Consider the following 22,177-nt stretch of genomic DNA (forward strand, 5'->3'; position numbering starts at 1 on the left):
CATTGGTACCGTCCAAACTACACTAAATGCGAGACGATCTTTGTCACCTTTTTCCCAATTTCAACATGTCTCTCGAGAGATCCTCACATATGTGATGCTCTTAAAGTTCAAGTTCGGATTACAGGAGCCTCTCAAGTACCGGATACTTTCTTGCCACACTTCACTACCAACTTGCTTACGGACTCCGAGAACCATGCTTTTGATGTAGCCATACCGAGTTTGCCCACTCCAATGATGCTCTTTTGATCCAAGTTGATCCGGGCATGACGCCTACGTGCACATTTGTTCCAAGACAATTGAACAAAGACCAGATGAAAAAGCTCTTTCCCGAGTCATGGATTACAAAGTATGAGATTCTCCATCAGGTATCTCAGCCAATCCAGTCCCACACTCCTTTTTTCATCAGAAACCAGAATAGTGAAGTTGAAGTCAGATTTATGACAACCACACCAGAAAAAGAAGAAGTGACAGTCTTTCCAACAGCTATGATCCAACCAGTTTCTTATGAAGGTCTTGATGATCTTCAGATCAAAGCATTTGAAGAAATTGGAAATCGTGTCTATGTAGGAAAATCACCCACTGGCCATATATGGTGGGATGTTTGTGATTGTGAAGAATGCAGAGAAGAAGAAATATTTGAAGAAGATAAGAAAAGAAGAAAGAAGAAGTCTTCCCAGCAGATTCTCAAAGAAAGATATGAAGCAGGAGACCCAGAAGTCGACCTCCTTGGAGAACCTTCAGGAAGGTTTGATTACTATGTCCTTTACCCCAGATCCAGAAATCAAAAAATTCCATCCTTTTCCCCATGCAAAGAAAGTCATGATCAAAACCAACAAAACCAGAAACCACCTTTAATCCCATATTACCAGAAAGTCCTTCCCCAAATACAAAAATGTCATCCTAAACCTCCCAGTCAAACCCACACACAAAAACCCTTACCTTGTTATATGTTTGACCATGCATCACCCTCATACTCACAAAATTTTCCTCCCTTAGAAAGTTTTGACCACCCACAAGCCAATGTAAAACATGTTTGGAAGATAAAAAACCTTGTTGGAACCAATCCAGATGGAAGTAAAAAACAGGTCTCATCAGCCGAAGCAGCCCTTAATTGGCAGGCAGAAAATGCTGTAGCACAGAATCAAGTCCTTTCAAAAATTCTTGACAACCAACAAAAGTTGACTGAAGCGGTATCCAATACCTTTTCATCCTCAAATTCCCTCATTGAAGATTTGAAGAAGAAGATAATGTCAATTGAACAAGAATTGGAGACAATTATTTCTACAGTAAAGGATTTGTCTATATCCTTTCCCCTCATTGGGCAAAAAGAAAAAGAAAAAAAGCAGTTGTTGATGCAACTCCAGTCTTTGGACAACTCACAGAAAGCAGCTACTCAAGCTCTTCCAATGCAAGTTTACATGCCATACCAACCTCGTCAATCACTATATAAAGATCTGTCCATACCAGTACCCTCACCATTTTCCCCAGTTTCCCCATACCAAAACCTCCAACCATTAAACATGACACATCCAGCTCAAAACCCTTTTAAACCATGTGGACTCTTTCCCAACATACCAAACCCAACACTACTACCTCAACTAGAACCCAGACTTGAACCTCCAACCAAACCACAAAATGAACCTCCTCCCATAAAAAACGACAAAGAACCATTATACCAACCACCAGACCCAACCATTGGTGCTTCCTCCAAACCCCCAGATATGAACCTATTAGCCATAAACATTGACCCTCCAAACCCGATATCATCATTCCTCAGAACTTTAACTCTTCAAGAACCAACAGAACCCTTTGTTCTTCCAGTTATTGATGAAGCAGATCTAGACTTGTCTGATCTTGACTTAGATGAAGTCTTTATGACTAACCCAAAAGTGGAAGAAGAAGATGATGTCCTCCGCCCTAAACAACCTCTACCACCACCACCAATATTCCCTACACCACCTGTCATCCCTGATCATCATACAAGATTAACCTACTCATCAACCACAGATTCAAAACACCTGTTCACCCTTGATAACAGTCCTCCTTCCAAATGGCATGATGAAATTTTCAACATGTATTCATGGTGTACAGCTTCAAGCCCCAAACAATACGGTTGCCCGGATAATTGCCAAATTTGTAGCAAGACTCACGGTAGGCGAGACAATGGTGGATTAACCTTGGAGAATACAGGCAAAGACAAGCAGCCCAGAGTAACACACTCGAGGATTTTTTCACGATCCTCCATAATGAATTTCTTGGTTCATTAGCCCATTACACTGAAGTAGCCAGAGATGAGTTCCTATTGATGAAATGCTGTTCTTTTGAAAGACAAGATTTGGAGAAACACTTTGACAGAATGTCAAGCAGATATTATGCCTTTAATGGCATGGATGATGTCAATTCCAAGCACACTTTCTTGAATTCTTTTCCAAAACCACTTGGTGATGAAACTCTTCGCATGATGAATCTTCAAAAAATCACCTTGCAGCAAGCCTCTCTTGGAGAAATCTACCAACATGTCCTCATTGCTTTGGAAAAACTATGCAATCAAAGAAAGTTTCTTTCGGAGATTGACAAGATCCATAGCAAGCTCAAAGACAATTGCAAAAGAAAAGATTTGCAGATTAAGTGTTATGATAAGAATTGTTCTTGTCCAACCAAGAGAAGAGATCATTACAAAAAGTATTCTTGGAAGAAGAAGCATTCTCATCCAAAGAAGAAGTTTTTCAGAAAAAAGAAATGGAAGTTTCTCAGAAGAAAGCAATTCAAAGGAAAAAATTCAAAAGTCTGTTTTGTATGCAGAAAGCCCGGTCATTTTGCAAAAAATTGTCCAAAGAAAGCAAAAGCAGCAAAGCTTTTGGAGCAAGCCCAGATTCATGCAGATGATACCCCATTTTCGGATGTGGAATCACTCTTTTCACTTGATGATGATTATTCTCCCCAAGCCTTGGCAGCCATAGCCTATTCATCCTCAGAAGACGAACCAGATTCAAGCATTACAGATGATTTAGATCCAGAAATCCAAACCATATACATATCTCAGCCTCTTATAGCCCCAATAATTGGCCCCACACCAATAGCCCAAGTTCACATCCTCCTTGATACCTATTCCAGACCCATCCCAGTGATAGCCTTGTTTGATACAGGAGCAGCAGCAACAATCCTTCATCCTAAGATTTTACCAGAAGATTTTTGGTTACCCCATCATCAGATGTTCAGAGCAGCCAATGGAGAAACATTCCTGATCACCCAGAAAAGTAAACCCATTCACATTAGAATATTCCCAACCCTTACCATTAAACACCGAGTCTTTGGATCCCCTCTCACAGGCAGAGACCTCCTTATAGGATTTGACCTCCTTCACCAGATACCTAGCCTTAGATGGTCTTCAAAAGGCCTCTTGCATAAACAACACCTTCTCACATGGACCCAGGTACCACATTTGTTTTCACTAAACCCCTTTGATTCCTTGAAAGCTCAGATCATCAATGAATGCTGTGCAGCCACCCACTCAGAATTCCTTCTCAAAAACCCAAAACCACTATGGAAAAACCCAGCCTTTTTCATAACACTCCCCTTCAAAAAGAATGAAGATGTTAACCCTACAAAAGCTAGTCATAGAGGTATGAACCCAGAACACTTGTCCCTAGCTAAGCAGGAGTTAGCTACCCTTCTTTCAGAAAACCTCATTGAACCCACAACTTCTCCATGGGTATGTGAAGCTTTCTATGTTAACAAGCATGCAGAACAAGTTCGAGAAAAGCTCAGATTGGTAATCAATTATCAAGATCTTAATCATTTCCTTGCTGATGACAAGTTTCCACTGCCAAACAAAAGTGCTCTTTTTCATCATCTTTCCAATGCTAAAGTATTTTCAAAGTTTGATCTCAAAGCAGGATTTTGGCAACTTGGAATCCATCCAGAAGAAAAATACAAGACAACTTTTTGCATTCCGGACCACCATTATCAATGGACGGTAATGCATTTTGGCCTCAAAAATGCTCCATCCCAGTTCCAAAAAGCAATGGTAACTCTTTTCCAACCACTGTTGTCAAATGCATTGATCTATGTAGATGATGTCCTCCTATTCTCAAAAGATGCAGAATCCCATGAAAAATTGCTTACTGAATTCTACAATTTAGTAAAAGCTCAAGGGATAATGCTTTCAGAAAAGAAAATGGTCATAGGAGTATCCTCTATTGATTTTCTTGGAGTACACATTTCAGATGGAAAGTATACTCTGCAGCCTCACATAGTAGTCTCTCTCAGTGAATTTCCAGATATACTCACCAGCACCAAGCAGATCCAACAGTTTCTTGGAATTGTTAACTACATGTCAGATTTCATTCCAAAAATTTCCAGATACAGAGATTGTTTGTCCAAGTTATTGAAGAAATCTCCTCCAGCATGGAATTCGAGTTCATACGGAAGCGGTTCAACGATTGAAAAAATTAGCGAGAAAAGCTTCCCCTTTGCGAGATTCCAAGCACGGGAAAAAGGATTTTACAGATGCAAGTGATGAGTATTGGGCAGCTCTCTTTGAAGAAATTAATGGAAAAAGAAGCAATTGTGGATACAAAAGAGGTGCATTCAAGCCTTGAGAACTCCATTATCATTCCACTTTCAAAGAAATTAAAGCGATTAAACATGGTATTGAAAAGTTCCAGTTTCACCTCCTTGGTCACAATTTCCTTGTAGAAATGGATATGTCTTCCTTCCCAAAAATGCTCCAGTTCAAAAGAAAAATGCTCCCCCATCCCCAATTACTTAGATGGTCAAATTTGTTTTCACAATGGTCCTTCCAAGTCAAGCACATCAAAGGTACAGATAACCTTATCACTGACTACCTTTCTAGAAAGCCTCCAGTCTTCCATACCACAATAATTCCTCCACCCTTATGTGTATACCCAATAACCGACCCATCCTCATCCTCAGGCCCATCTTCATCCTCAGACCCTTCTACTTCATCCTCCAATGACATCATGGACATAATAGAAACCCTTCCCTCAGACATAAAAGACCAAATAAAAACCCTAACCCTTCAAGCCAGATCCAAAAGAATCATCCAAGTCCTCCATAATTACCTCACACAAAACCAGAACCATTTCCTTGCCATTTTCCTAGATATTGAGCAACCATGGAAAACCCCATTTGCATTTTGGATAACACGATGGAATGTTGTTCATTACCTTTACATGTGGTACTTACTCAATGAGTACTACTTGTGCATTCACTTTGAACCACGTTTCTACTCATACATTTTTCTTCATGATAATAAATATTTTAACAAATTCTGGCATGAACTTTTGAAAAATGATGCTCATGATGGTCAATGGTCCAAGTATCACAAAAGCATCACCCTGAGTTTGGTCAAAGAATCACTTGACATGTATAGTTGCAAAGCTAAATTCCAAAAATAATGTTCAAGCAGAAGGAATTGTCCACCCTCCAGATGTCCATTGGGTAACAAATGCCGACGGTACTATTCACAGACACACAGATGTATCATGGATATCCTGTCACTATTCACTTTCAATAGCAGAATCTCTCAACCAGGAAATCCTTCCAGAAATTGTACCCGCCGACCCAGACATTTGCAGACAGCAATGGCCTTATCAACACCATTGGGAAATGCCCAGTCCGTTTGATTTTGATGATCATTATTACCATAATCATGATCCAGATGCAGACATTGATGAAGAATGGTTTCAAGGAAGAGATGATTAGAAGAAATTATGTACAAAAAAAAAAAAAAAAAAAAAAACGAAAATTGTGGGACCTACTTTGGACCCACTTTTGTCTTGGCCTCCTTTTCCACCTTGCCGTCACACTCCTTTCAAGAATGCATGAATTATAACTAGTCCTTTACTTCAGTTCCAGGATTTCCGATGTCAGAAGAAGATTTTGCGAAGCTACCGGCATCGCGTCCTCCGCTGATTTCAACACCACAAAGCAAGAACTCAGAATTCACGCTTTGTTACTGTAAATTATTTCGTCTTCTTGTAAGATGTTTGCCTATAAAAAGGCCCTTTGTATCATTAGTTTAGCAGAGTGAAGCAAGAACAGAAAAGAGAGAGTGCATAAAAGTAAGAAAAATTAGAGAGTCAGCTAGCTTGTGTAATATTTTACAGTCTATGTCTTCCAGTCTTGTAAAAAACTTGTTCAACATAATAATATCTATCAGTTTGTTGTATCTTGTTCTGTGTTCTATCCCATATTCCGCAGTTATTTTCTATAGTATTCTAGTAATATATGCCATTAATAAGCTTCCATAATCTTCTTTCACCCTCATGTGAGTAGAGGATTGTAATTTTTAACTATTGCCACCCATACCCCCAGAACTTTAATATATACAAATAAAATAAAATCAACTTTAACAAGTGACAAGTGCAAGGTACAATTTTAATTATATACAAACGGCTTGGTAAAGGCAATATCTACTCAGTAAAAATATTCTAAAAATGATAACAGTTGAATATTGCATCAAATTCATAATTAGTTTTGGTTTAGGTTTCTTTGGTATAAAAGACAAGATTTTTCCATGTTGTAAAAGACAGTAATTCTCTTTATCATAGAAAGAAAAGTATTTCATATTGAAAAAGTAACAAGTATTCTTTATCTAACAAGGAATATGATTGAAGCATTGTTGTAAAGGGTTTAATGGCTTTTGCGGAACTCCTAGGTGGGAAGAGGTGAAAGGCTCTTAGAAGAACATGAGTGGGTTTCTTTGAAGAGCAGTTTGGTGGCTTTTGCCCAAGGCCCCTCCCATGTTGGTAGAGGTGAAAAAAATCCTAAAAGAACATGGTAGGTTTTTTCAAAGAGTAGTTGGTAGATTATTTGGAGTTAAAAAATTATCCATGATTGTGTGTTGAGAGTTGTTTGTTTGTGAGTATGAGAATTAATGGGTGTATTGGGGTTTTGGGTTTTGTGAGTTTATGTTGGTGAGGTTTGTGAGAGTTGTTTGTGTGAGTTGTGAGTGTTATTTAATGTTGTTGTAATCCATATTGTTGATAGTGGATATTTTTGTTGACATTGATTGTGGAAGTAGGCATGGAGTTGGCCGGACCATGTTAAATATTTGTTGTCTCTTGTAAATGTTTTATTTTTATTGTTCATCTTAATACACTTCCGCTAGCCTTAAATCACAATAATTGATGTTAGAGTTTCGGTTGTTGCAAAATAATAAATATCATCTTCCAATAATAAGTAATTTAATTTTGCTAATATATTGTCACAATATTTGAATTTTCACAATAAACGATATCATGTGTAATTGAAGCTCTTTATCAAATACCTGCACAATATTTGAATTTTCACAATAAAAGATATCAAATGCAATTAAAACTCTTCATCAAATACTTACAACCATCCAAAATAAAGATATTTATCTACACTTCTTTATTATCTTACATTATGCATCTAGCTATGGTATTTAGTATTAGGGATATTATACAAAGTAATAATGGAAGAATAAAGTTAACACAAAAGACAAACAGAAAATAAATAACTTGGAGGCACAATATTGTTTTCCTTATTTGCCCCCCACACTATTGTTGCTAAAGGGTTATCGTAAATTTTTCCCTAAGATACAACCAAAATGTTGGGTTCTACAGATAGAAATTCTGGAGAATGACCATATAAGCCTCTATTTATACCCATAGGGATATATTTCATCAAAAGACATGTATGAAGCGTTAAAATGTTTCATAAAACCGTTCACATGGCTTGAAATCTATTCAACCTTTTTGAATAGTCACTAGAAAATTCTACAGAAAATTCAGTTTTTTTGAGTTTCAATCAGTTGAGAGTTCCTTTCGATTGATCGAATACTCTTTTTCGATCGATCGAACAGTAATCAAATAGCGATTGAATCATTCAGAGACTCCAAGATTATTTTCTTACCATTTCGATCAATCAAGACAAAGTTTCGACCGATCGAAAATACTGAATTTCGAATTTTTAATTAGAAAATTCTAGATCTTGAATTTTCACTTTATCAACCTTATGAAACAATATTTTCCAAACTCAAACATCTTTATTACAACATATACATATATATACCTATATATACAATATCTAGCTTATTTAGTTTTTAATAAATACCCTTTTAAGCAAGAAAATAAATTTAAAAGAAGAAAAGAAAACAAGAATAAGATAACAAAAGGCATATGTGTCATTGAATTATACAATATTATAAGTTTAAAAGATTAAAACCTACCAAATTAATGTTCTCTAAATAATAAATGGAACACCTTATCATTCCAAATTTCCAAGCATGACTACCACATAAAACTCAAAAAAGGTGAAGGAAATTTTTGGGATATTAAAATTTAGTGGGAGTAGATTAGATATTACATAATATGGGGTGTTTGCTTGTTTCCAAAATATAAGGAGAGAAATTGCTCGATTTTAAAGTTTAGGAGAAAAATTGTTAACTAACTCAAACATAAATGGACAAAGTAGTTTTTTTTTTTTTTTTTTTAGTAAAACTATGTCAGTGCATAAAAAAACAAAAAAAACAAAAACAAAAGACCAACGTAAGAAAACTACGCGTGAAACAGGCTCACCAAAATTTAATAAACCAAAAATGTTTAGGGATGTAACAAAACGTCAAAATATTTTTACAGTAACTTGTGAGTCTCAGCAGATTCAGACGCAGGAGAACCTCAACCTCCTCTAATCCCTGATGACACTATCTGTCTTTCCTCCACATTTGGTTCAAGGCTTCCAATGGATATAGCTAATGGGTTTGACTTAAGTTTGTGTTTTCTAAACTTGAGTATCGAGTCAAATGATGTTGATGGGTTTGATTTGGGTTTTTCAATGGCCCATCCCTCCCTAAAAAATGGCACCATCTTCAATCCATAGCCACCATTAAAGAAACTGAGAATCTCTGAATCAAATTTTAAAGAAATATGCCCAGGTACTTTTATTCCATTGAAACTGTTTTCCTTTGAATCATCTTTGTTCAATTTCTTTTACATTGTAAAATTCTGGAGTATGTCTCCCTCTTTTTCTTTGTTTGACTTGTATCTTTGGCGGTATTTGTGATCATTCTCTTTCTCTTAATTCACAGGCTCATCCATGTGGGTACTAATTCAATTTGAGAGGACATTAATATGCAAAGAAAAACCAGAATTGATAGTCATTTGATTTGTTGTTGAATTCAATTTCTTGTAATGGTACAAGAGTTTTCAAAATTATTTTGTCTATTTAATGGACCAGTAAAGTCAAAAGGCCTACCATTTTTCAGACTTACAAAGTTCAACATCTAACTGGCCATAGTCATGAGATTACTTGTACTGATTAGAATTATTGGTCATTAGTTGAGAGTATTTGTTATGGGGTGTTGAAGGGGCTCACTGGTATTAGTTCTGGAATAGATAGCTTGAGTATATGTTGTTGGAAAGTTAAGGTTTGATTGATGGAATGGTCTTGGTGCCATTGATTTTCAGCTAGAAGACTCTGTTCAATCACAATGCATTGAAAGTTGTTTGAGAGTTGAAACAATTGTACAGAGTGGTCAGGTCTGCAGGATTTGGCAGAACTAAGCATTTAAAATCTCAGGAATAGATTTTGTCCCTTCAAAAAAAAAAGAAAAATAATGGTTTTTTTATTCTATTTGAATAGTTCAAAATTTTAGTTGTCTTAAATGCAGCTGAATTGGATGATTGTGATAAAAGACGGGTTTGAATAAGCTTGGGCAATTGAGAACTTAATACAATGATCACCTGCCTAGACCTTTGCATGGTAGAAAGCCATTTCCCTATGCTGATTTCCTTCCAGTTTGTGTGAAATGGACCAGCAGTTAATTGTATCTTGATTGTACTTCAAGAAATGGACCAGTAATTGGCTCCACTCAGATATTTACATAAGCATGCAATGATGCTTCTGCGTGGTGAGAAATGTTATGCGTGGATCAGCTTTTTTGCTAGTTGGACATGTTTTTAATACATTTCTGCTGAAGATGTTCGCCTTATAACTCATGGCTGCACCCTTTCTTTGTATTCAAACTTGCAGTCTCTGAATTAACAATTTTTTTAGTATACAATTTTGTTTCCTTTGTCTTGATGTACATTCTTTTTCTTATGCTAACCTGCTGCCCAATTTTTCTATTATAGGAATTTATATGATCTTCTCACTCTTGCCTTTAAATGTAAAAGTCCTTTGCCTTGGAAGGCTGTGGACTGGTTTATTGTCTTCTTCTATTCATTCAATACTTCTGTTTTTACTTCTTGTTGATTTGATTTTTGAGAAATTCAAAAGTTTTCAGTTTAGCATATGTATAAAGAAGTATCTAAATTACATACGAGAAGATATATGTCAGTAATTGACAGACATGAATTTCTCCAGTGTCTCCCTGTCAAAGATCTCCTGGTGTATAGGGGTATTACCAAAGATAATTCTGTGTGAATGGTGTGGAGTAGAAGCAGAGACAACCCTGCATATTTTGAGAGACTGTGAAGCAGCCAGACGGTACTGGGATCAAGTGTACAGCAGTAGATGTGATGCTGCTGAATTATGCCCCTGGCTAGAGGTAAACCTGATGAATACCAGTGATAAGATAGGACAGTTTTTGTCATGGAGTTGTTTCTTTGCCTTTAGTATTTGGGGTCTGTGGCTACACCGAAATAAAAGAATCTTCAAGCAACTTGGTGTAGGAGGGGTGATGAATGTGGATTTGGATTTGGATTATTACTTCAGTGCTGGGCGCATTAAACCAACTAAGGAGAAAATTCCAGTCCATGTCAAATGGAACAAACCAGATCTGGATTGGCTCAAGCTATATACAGATGGCTCTGCTCTTGGGAATCCAGGGCTGGCAGGAGGTGGAGGACATATCCGCCATCATAACGGCTGTTTGGTTAAAGGTTTTGAGAGAGCCATTGGAATTGCAACTAGTGTGGAAGCCGAGCTATTGGCACTAAGAGATGGCCTTCAACTGTGTGCGGAGTCAAATGTTGAGGCAATTGAAGTTGAATTAGATGCTGAAGTAGTGATGGAGTGGGTGTCTAACTGAACACAGTCTAACATTTCTCATCATGTTCTTATCTCGGATTGTAGGAAGCTATTGGAGCTGTTCCACAGGTGAAGATTAACCACTGCTTTAGTGAAAGGAATCAATGTGCTGACAGAATGGCGAGACTAGGTGCTATGCAGCAGCAAGATTTTGTCATTTTTGATGATCCTCTCACAGTCTCTGAGAGACTTTGTGCTAACTCCTGTTATTTTTCTCTAGTTCAGTAATAGTACCTCGGTTACCCCAACCACCCCCCCCCCCACAAAAAAAAAAAGAAGTTTATGTTGAGGACTAATGTATGATGGTATATGATGAAATTTGTTTTAGGGGCATCAGACTATATCAGGTCATCTGTTTGCTACACGTTTATTTATCAACCATCCTAACAAAGACAGATTCTTGAGGGAAAATTAAAACTGGAACTCTATAAATAACTACGATTACAAACTACAAAATCATACACTAGGTCCCTATCTTTGCCTACATATTGCCTACATAATTGGTTGGAGAGACAGGTCATGGTTCAGGATCCACTAGGTGCATAACATACCAATACAGCAAAGAAAAACAAACAAACAAACAAAAATGTTTTGTAGACTTCTGAATATGTTCACAATATATTTATGTTCAGTTGTGGTGGGTCCTGGTCTAATAATTTTTTTATTTTTTTATTTTGATCTATAAGCTACTAATATCTCAATAGTTGTGAAAATACGGTGACAACAACGAAACAACCATTCATTCTGTTACTTCATCCTCAAGAAATGCAAAAAGATAATAAAAATTAAATGCACTTCAATAGTGCTTGTGTATATTTGCAAAAGTATTATAGTTAAAATGCATTTTGCATAATAGATAATTTGATGTGGGTAAGTTTTGGGGTTGGTTGGGAAAATTTTGGCCCTTATGCCATTTTGGTAAGTTGATGTAAATGCTCTAAGAAACTTATTTCTTAGCAGTTGTAAAAATCTTATGACAACAACAAAATGTCACATTTCCACAACAACTTTATTTTAAGTTGTGGTACACTCTTGTATGATATTTTATTATTTTATTTTCATTTATATGCAAAACTGACACTTTAGCAATTGTAAAATATTGTGATAACATCAAACTGTCATGACATTTTCACAAGAGTTTTATTTTCGGTTGTAGTTGGTCTTGGTCTAATAGTTTATTATTTTAGTATACTTTATTTTGACTTATAAGGAACTGACACTTTAACAATTATAAAAATATTATCTCAATTTATTATGTCAGTATAACAACTCCTAGACCAAATTATACTTTAAAAAATAAAAACAGAAATCTCAAATCGAACTAGTATCAGCATTGGCTAGCACGCATGAAACGGTGAGCTTTTGCTCACCAAATTGACTAAACCAAGCACAGTAAACATCTTTGTTTTAGTCTCTCACTAAAACGTCTCCCTGAAATAATGACTTTTTCTTTTTCACAACAAAACGCACCGTTTTGGCTCACTTAAAAAGAAAAAATTTGACTAAACCAAAGTACTGTAGAAAGAGCCATTCAAACATTTTATATAGTCAGTAGAAGTAGGTGTAAGTGCACAATTGCACCTGGACCCAAGAATAGTTATGGGCTCAGACCCAATGAGCCTTAAACAATAAGAATTTGTAGAGTGTGGGCTTGAAACCCAGGTTAGAAGTGTATGGGGATGAAATGACAAACTAAAGATTCCAAGTACTTAGAGACAAAAAGGAGTAATGTAAATAGACCTCCTCGGACGTAAGCCGAAAGCTGTTCTTATATTATATCTCTCTCTTTTTCCTTCTTCTTTTTAGGTTACAAAAAGTTCCGTCCGTTTCGTTCCCGTCCCTCCTTAAATACTCCTCTTTTTAATACTTTATCCACGTGTTGCCCCCAATTCCTCCCTTAGCCTAGATATTTCTTTTCTTAGTGCCTTTGAACGAACTAGAAGTTTCCCTTCCACTGTTTAAGTGTCACTTCCTCATTAATGCGGCCAGGGTGGTAGGTGCAGGGTCTTTAATGTGGAGGTAGCAGCCTTTACCTTTAATATTCTTCCAACATCGGCGCTTCTAGGACATTCAAGGGTTCTCTCCCTTTAACCGTTGGTCTTGACCGTATCATTCCCTAATCTTTACCATGAAGTCTCAGGGTCTTTGATGTCAGTCCGAGGGGAAAACCATCCTCGGCTGGATCCTAGGATCCTCGGCGTATAGGCCGACCCATAGCACCAACAATCTCTAACCCCAGGGTTAGGTCGGCCTTCTTTAACAAGGCCCAAAAGGCCCACATTTCCACCAAGATCCTTTTGCCCCACACAATAGGTATGTTAAAAAAAATACTTCATCAAAATTAAATAATAAAATAGTCAATAAAAAATTACCGGTTGCCTAATGTGTAAAACCAAAGTTTTTTTTTTTTGGTAAATAATAAAATAATTTAAAATGAATAATAACTATTCTTTTTAAAAAAAACAAAAATTTTAGTAATAAAAATCTAATCAAAATAGTATTTTAACATTCTTGAAACTTGGAAAACAAAGTTTCACTTATGATAAAATTAGCTCAATAAAATAGCAATGATGATTTAATTATATAGTATATAACTTCATTTTATAAATTGTATTCACTTGCTGAGGTTGTTAAATATTTTGGGACATCGCTTAAAGCCCCATCTCTAGTCCCTACTAATGCTCAATTTTAGCATATTGTGTGTTTCTTCAAAAAAGAATAAACTATAAAGGCAAGGTAAGACATATCTTGCACATCTTTAATAGGGAACACACTTGAGTATTTATATTTTCATACAGGGTAATTTTGAGATTTCACACTCCTTTGAAATCGAGGTCAGATATGTCATCCAATTTCTCTCAGGATGCCTGAGATGAAGTAGGTGAACGATGACACATTGACAATGACACCTTCCTCTTCGGTTTTCCAAATTGCAAAACTAATCACATGTTAAGTCCATGAGCCCATCATGGTTTGGGCCATTGGTACTGGGGGCCCAAGTTTTCCTAAACGACAGGCCCGAGGTCTTCTTCACATGGACTGCATATATTTCATGATGTTGCACATAAAAGAGAATGATATATATTGAAAAAACATATAATAACTTATTTTCTTTTCTTTTCTTTTTTGATAAACTTCTTTTCTTTTCTTTTCTTTTTGGAGAAGAAGTAAAACACACTTTCATTCATCAATAAAAAAGAATCAGTTAAGAGTTTTGTAACTGAATTAGCAGTAAATTGTAACTATTAAAAAAAAAAATTTAAGAAAAATCAGATACTTACATCTTTTCACGTCAATGAAACAATATGTGGAATAGCTTTGTGCAATGACGGTATGTTTTAATAAAATATTTTCCTTTTGTTTTTTGAGGAATAAATATTTTCCTTTTAATTATATATATATATATATTTCCCTTTTATTTTTTTATAAGAATTTCCATTTTATTTAATTCATCATAATAAGTGTGAAATTTATAAGATCATGACCTTTTTTATGGCATGAAAAAGTGAAGTAGGCAAGTAGCCTTTCAATGTTAAAATTTTCTATAAGAAAATTAATAAATAAAAAAACAAAACAAAACAAAACAGTAGCTTCCCCTTATCATGGGGCCCAGACAGAACAAAGCTTTGTTGCTTGCCGTGATAGAAGAGGCTTTTTCCCTATTCCCCAAGCAACTTGCATTCTAGTGTAGGCCTCTTTGGTTAAGGCTAGCCTCTAAAGGCCTGGAAATATGTTCATCATCCAGTGTAACCCTTCAATAAGGAAGGTCCCATGCTTTAGGTCGTTGAATTTTAATTTTTGGGTAATCTGGCTAGGTACACAATTATTGCAAAATGAGCATAACTTTCTCCTTTTTTTTACAATTTATTAAGGGAGACGTTATATTATGGTAAGTAGATAATAAATTTTAACACCATTTTTTTATGGGTCAAAGCCAACGCAGGGGTTCAAATAAACCCTATGAACTGGCAAATACAAATTATATATAAAATTTCTTAATTTTTTGTTTTGACCTTTAAAATAAAATTTTGAATATCCTGGTTCTAAATTTTGTTTAAATCCAACTGAAATAAGTTTAAATATGATCATCTTAGTGCTACTTTCATAATATTTTCATAATAATTTTACAATAACAGTTAAGTAGCAAGTTGTAATTGGTTTTTATTTAGACCCACAACGGACACCACTTTTTTACATACTTTTAACAACTTGCCACCTAGATTTTGTTGTGAAAGTGTTGTGTCAGTAACACCACTCTTAAAATTACTCATTAGTTAAAAATAAATAAATAAACTTTCCCTTTGCAATTTGTCGTTGATAGCAAAATGAAACTATTTTTCCTAGCACTTTTATTCCTTATCAGCAAAAAATTACACCACTTTTAGCACCAAAACAAATTAAAAAAAAAATAACATCACATATATGACCAACCGATTGGTATCTACATCTTTGATTCTTTCCTCATTTTCTCTACCTTCTTTCCCCCTTTTACGATTTCTTTCTGTCTAATTAAGTAGCGTGATGAGTGCTTTACATATTTTCAATTCCAATAAGTCTTTTAGTGTTTGCTCCAATTTCAAGAGAATGACTACTTGTATGGTTAAAAAGCCATACACTTCAAAAGAAAAAACTTATATCAGCTACTATTTTTTTTTTAGTTTCACATTTATTTCCAGTCCTACTCCTATGTGTGTTATTATTCTTTCTTATCATATATTTTTATTTAATTGATATTACATGTAAATATTATTAATTATTATTAATTAGACAAAAATGTATGATTTGTTATTTAATTATATATATTTATGCATTCAATGGTTGTTGTCTTACTAATCTTTAAACTATTAATAATTTTTTGTATTGTATATTAAATTGTATTTAGAGCCTGTTTAGCATCAGCTTCAGCTTTTAGCTTTTAACTTTTAGTTTTTATGTATAACTTTTTAAAACCTCACTTCTTCCTGCATTTTCTCACTTTTTCAAAAAAATTTAAGGTACAGGTATATTTTGGCATACTTTCGACCAAAAATTTTCAGCAAAAAACTAGATAAGTTGTTCCCAAATAGACACTTAGTACTATTTTGGATTATTGTATTTGTATATAATATGAAAGTTGTATATACGATAAAAAAATTAATCATTTTATTTATTTTTACTCCCTAACAAATTCCTAGTTGGACACTAATGACCCCTTTAGAAAAATATCCTGAGTCGATCTAAGAGCACTAGCATTATGTGTGCCAAATGCCAAAACCAAACACCAAACACCAAAAACCAAAAATCCTCTCACATGAGATGTTCTAAATGCCAAAACATTTGGCACATGTGAGTTCCAAATTTGGAATGGTACAAACAAGAATGCTATATGAAAAAATTAATTTATTATTATTGTTCTCTCTCCTCTCATTATTTTAATCTCCTTTTTTTCTCACTCCTCTCACGTTTCTCTCTCTCAACCGTCTACCTCTCTTTTCTCTTAGCCATTCTCTCTCCTCCCTCTCTTCCTCTCTCATAATCCATCATAGTGATCTCTCGACCCACCTGCCTCGCCTTCGTCGCTCGCCAAGCATCTTGTCTCGCCTCTGATGCCAACACCACTCATTGCTTGCTAAGTAGCTCGCTTTGCCTCTGTCAACGCCGCTTGCCAAGCAGCCGGCCTTCGCCGAAATCAACCCGATCTCACTAAGATTCGATTCTCCCTATTTGTTTGGTTGTTTATGGTTGATTTTGGGAATTGGATTTGGTTTGAGAAATGAGATTGTAGTTTTTGTAGGTTTGGTGTTTTGAGGTAGTGGCTTTGACCAATAGTATTGTGATTTGCTGGATTTATGTTTGTTGCATGTGGATGGGCCGATTTCGGTTTTGTTTTGCATTTGGGGGGGCTTTTTTTTTTGGTAACAATGGTGGGTTGTGGGTTATGGTGATGTTTTTGTAAAAGTGGTTGGTTGTGGTGGGAGAGGCCTATGGTGGGGGTCGCGGTGAGTTGTGGTGCGGGTGGTAGTGAGTTGTTGAAATGAGTTTTTTATTTTGTATTTTTTTATATTGTTAGTTTTTTTTAATGTTATTTTAATAATTTTATATATTATTCTAATGTATAGAATTGAAAAATAGAAGATGTGATGTACGGTGAATTGTAAAATGGTGTGTTAAAATAATAATGTAGCATTTTTTGTGTGTTAAAATGACATATTTTATAAAATATCTGATGTTGATACTCTTACATTTTTTTTAATGTTCACAAATAAGACTATTAAAATTTGGATCAGTAAAAGCATTTCCATCAGCCATTGCAAAATATGTCATTTTAACACATCAAAAACCTAATTTATTATTTTACCACATCATTTTAGAATACACAATTTATCACATGTTCTATTCTTCAATTCTATATATTAAAATAATATATACAACACATTAAAATAATATTTACAACTCATCAAACACAATCAACAGCCACCACACAACTACCAACAACTAACAACCACCACCACACAACCACCACATCTTCCACAACCCAAAACACATTTCAAAACAAACCCATAGCCCACCAACACCAAATCAAAAGCCCCACCACCACCACCACCTCAACCACAAACCCCGACAAAATTGAGCTTTCGGCCATTGCCATGGGTTGGAGACAAGAACAAGAAAAAAAAATAGAAGGAGGAAACAAAATATAGAAGCAGAGAGATGGCGAACCTTAGTGGTGGTGCAAGCCTTGAAGCTTTCAGCCATGGAGCTTTTAGCCATCAATTGGAACTCACAGGCTAACCCACCAAAACCCACCCACCGCCGGCCCATCCATCGAAAGCCATAGCCTCACCCATCCGAATCCACCTACAGCCTAACCCATCCACCACCGTTGGAACCGAACCTAGCCAACACCATCTAAACCTGCACATCACCGTCTAAACCCACCCATCAAACCACAACAAAAAAAAAAAAAAAAACCATTGCTAGAGAGAGATCGGCGTTGAAGTGATGTGTCGGCGTGGAAGTGATGCGTCAGAGTGGAAGAGCAGTAAGGGTGAGAGAAGAAAGGATGAGAGGTTGAGAGAGGAGAGGATCGGGGTTTGAGAAAAAAAAAGAGAGGGAGAGACTTACAGAGAGATGAGAGAGACAAGGAATAAAAAAAAAATCATTAAAATTTTACAACTTTTGTCCATACGCTTCCATATTTGAAAGTGCACTGTTCATAAATGTCAAATATTTTGACATTTAGAACATCTCATGAGAAATGTCTTTTGGTGTTTGGTATGCCAAATGTCAAATATTTGGCATTTGGCACACCTAATTGTAATGCTCTACGATGGTATTATTCTACTAAAAAAACTATGATGAAAAATTATTGATAATGTATGTTAAAGACTTATAATATATAAAAAATGTGACTTCCATGCTTCCCAATTCACATCTATAATACCAATCACCTATTTTATAAGTTTATATTATGCATAGCACAACACAAATACTTTAAAAAAAAAAAAAAAAAGTTGTGTTAACGGGCCAACAATTTTTTTATTTATTTAAGCTTTTTTTTTTTTTTTTGCAGCTTTATATTATTTTTTTCAGGTTTATAAGCTATAGGACCAGCTTCATAAAGAGAAAATATTAAAATAAACCGGGAAGTGTGGAGCTACTTTTATGTTTTTTTTTCTTTTATTTATCTAATTTTTTTTATTAAGTGAGACCTTAGAGAAATTTTAACAGACATCGCACATCCTTGTTATCATTTTTGGTTATCATTTTTCAATAAATATTAAATCATATCTCTACATGGGGCTGATGGTCCCCTCAAGAGTTTGGACTCTAGAGTCTAGACTGATTTTGAAGATCAGATCAGGATCGTACGTAATCTTATCAATTGACATGCGAGCCACTATTTTTTTTTTTTTTGATAAAAAGATAAGCTCTTATAAATTAAGATAATCAGATTGGAATACACTCTCCAACTCAAAGGGTAGATCTTCTACCCAAACATCTAAACCTGCAGATGAAACTGCTCTTCTAGCGAGGGCATGGGCTACCTTATTCCCACCCAGCCGCACATGAGAGAAACTACAAAAATGAAACAAACCAGCTTGACGACGGGTTTCCTCAACCACATTCCCATATAACGTGTTGCAGCAACCTGAGGAATTCAGAGCCGAAACCACCCGGAGGCAATCACCTTCCATCACCACTTTAAAGAGGCTTAGTTCTTGCGCAAAAAGCAGAGCACGACGAGCAGCCAAAGCTTCAGCCATTTCCACAGAAAAAGGAAGCGGAATTCTCTGAGATAAAGTCACAATCATCTCCCCATCTGAATCTCTAATTGCCACTCCAATGCCTGCACTACCCAGATTCTTAAACCAGGCAGCGTCATAGTTCACCTTGAAGGCACCCACTGGAGGACGAGACCAGCCCACCTGGACCCCAGGACCTCTCAGCAACCTAACTGGCTTGTACAGGTCCAGGAATTCTCAAACCAAAGTGACAACCCTCTCACCCAGCTCCAGCAGCGGCCAAGTGGGTTGATTCTCCCTCAACTTGTTTCGCCTCTACCACAAACACCAAGAAATCGTCGAGAACAGAGCAATCTGAAATCCCGAAGCCTTGTCCAGAACTTCCTCCAATAAATCAAAAAAACTTCTATACTGCTTCCTGTACAACTGAGCAAAAATAAAATTAGACTTCCATACTACTTGGGCATGCTCGCACAGCCACAAACAATGAAGGACGGACTCCAAGTGCTCATCACAAGTAGGATAGACAGCTTCCACAGGCACATGGCGAAGTCAAAGGTTTTGCTTGGTAGGTAAAGAGTCACGAGCAGCTCTCCAAATGAAATGTCAGATCCGATTCGGGGTTTTAATCTTCCATATTTTCTTCCAAACCTTGCTCTGCCCATCCACTGAAGATGACCCCGGAGTGACACTTCTAACAGAAGATTCCAACATACGGTAGGCACTCCGTACGCTATAATCCCCAGTAGGAGTGAGAGGCCAGGTCAGCAAGTCATCAACGGACTCCTCACCCACTGGAATTCTGCAGATCAGATCAGCCTCCCAAGGCAGAAACAGTCGCTGCACCAAGCCCGGATCCCATACCCTACTACCTGCCTCAAACAGATCCTTCACAAGACTAACCTCCATATCAAGTCTTGGAGAGACCACCTTGCTGTTTGGGAGCTCCGGCAACCATTTATGCTCCCAAATATTAATAGATTCCCCGTCCCTCACTCTCCACACCGCCCCTTTATTGATGACATCCCTCACTTGTAAAATACTCCTCCAAGCAAAAGAACATCGTGGATGGACCGGCGCTTCCAAAATGCTACTATCGGGGAAATATTTTGCGCTAAAGACCTTATACAATAAAGACTCTTTGTGATGTATTAGCCACCAAACCTGCTTCGCAAGAAGAGCATTGTTAAAGTTCTGCAAATCTCTAAAACCCATTCCACCCACAAACTTAGACGAACAAAGATCACTCCACTTCACCCAATGGATTTTTTTTGTCTCTCCTTGTCCCCACCAAAACTTCCGGATCATTGCTTCAATGTCTTTGCATAAACCAACAGGTAATCTAAACACACTCATAGAGTAGGTAGGTATAGATTGGACAACTGTTTTTATCATAACTTCCTTTCCAGCCTGAGACAGCAGCTTCTCTTTCCACCCTTGCATTTTTGCCCAAATCCGCTCCTTTATTTGCGTAAAGCATGCTTTTTTCCCTCTACCAACAAAGGAGGGTAGCCCCAAATACTTCTCGTAGTGCTGAATGGCAGGGACACGTAAAGACATCTTTATAGACTCTATAGTCTGAGCATCAATATTCTTACTAAAAAAGAGAGTAGTTTTACTCTTGTTAATCATTTGACCCGAAGCTTCTTCGTAGAAACCCAACAGCTCTTGAATTTTTTCACACTCAGTCAATGAGGCTCTGCAAAACAAAAGACAATCGTCTGCAAAACAAAAGACAATCGTCTGCAAAAAATAGATGGGTGAGTTTTGGACCATTCCTACAAATAGAAAACCCATGAATATCTCCCTTTGCGGCTGCCTCTTTCATAATAGCATTTAAGCCTTCTGCACAAAAAAGAAACAAATAAGGCGAAAGAGGATCCTCTTGCCTTAAGCCCCTCGAAGGTCGAAAGAGACCCTTGGGCTCTCCATTGACAAGAATAGAATAGGTGTGAGCCACTACTTTACAATGAAGATATGGACCATATGGTGATGTTGGCACTCGGTATGGGAACTTACCAAAAATAGAAAGGTGCTTAATTTTATTTTTATTTTTTTTCTCGGGAAGGAATTGAAAAACACTTAAAACGCATTTCACATTTGTGCTAGGTAGAGTGTGGAAAAAGATGTGTAATTATATTGGAAAGTGGAGGAGGCAATGCTGACTAAACCCGCACTTGTTTTTCCCATAAAAATATATAAACATATCCTGATTTAGGATCCTACTTTTGTGTTAAATAATCTTTGAGTTCGGAATCTTGATCAATGAAACAAAAAGTCAAGCCACAATATAAAAAAAAGTCATGTATGTATAATAAAGTTGTTGGCCTTAAGAAAAAAATGAGCTATTATTGATGGGTCATTCTTTATTCTTTGCCCACGTGTTGTGTTAAGGAAGTTGAACAACCCTCTTGTGGTATTATTTCTTATCACCCACCTATCTCTTACATTTCATGAGCATAATGAAGAAACTTTTGTTTTTTGTTTTTTGTTTTTTTTTTTTTGAGAAAAAGCATAATGAAGAAACTTGATCTTTCATTGCCCAATTATTTTTTTATTATTGTCTATTAGAATTAATAATCCACTTGCAAGTTGATCCAAAAAAATAATAATAGTCCACTTGCAAGTTTCATGATCATAAAAATATAATATTAAATGTCAATCAAGTTATGGAGTGAAAATACAAAGTTTATTACAAATGGGAGATAATTGCATGTTTTCATGCCTTAAAGGACTAAGGTTTTGTTCAAATACAAATTTTATGTACCATTTTTTGTGTTCCACCAATCGCAACTTGTCATGTATTTATTTTGTTTTTCTTATAAAACGATTAAAGTTTAAAATGAAAAAAATAAACAAAATATGTGACAAACTATAATTAGTGGAATATAAAATGAAACACAAAAATAGCATAGAAAATTTGTGTTCATAAG

Source organism: Castanea sativa, chromosome 4 (genome assembly GCF_040712315.1).
Source record: "Castanea sativa cultivar Marrone di Chiusa Pesio chromosome 4, ASM4071231v1".
In the NCBI taxonomy this organism is placed as follows: Eukaryota; Viridiplantae; Streptophyta; class Magnoliopsida; order Fagales; family Fagaceae; genus Castanea; species Castanea sativa.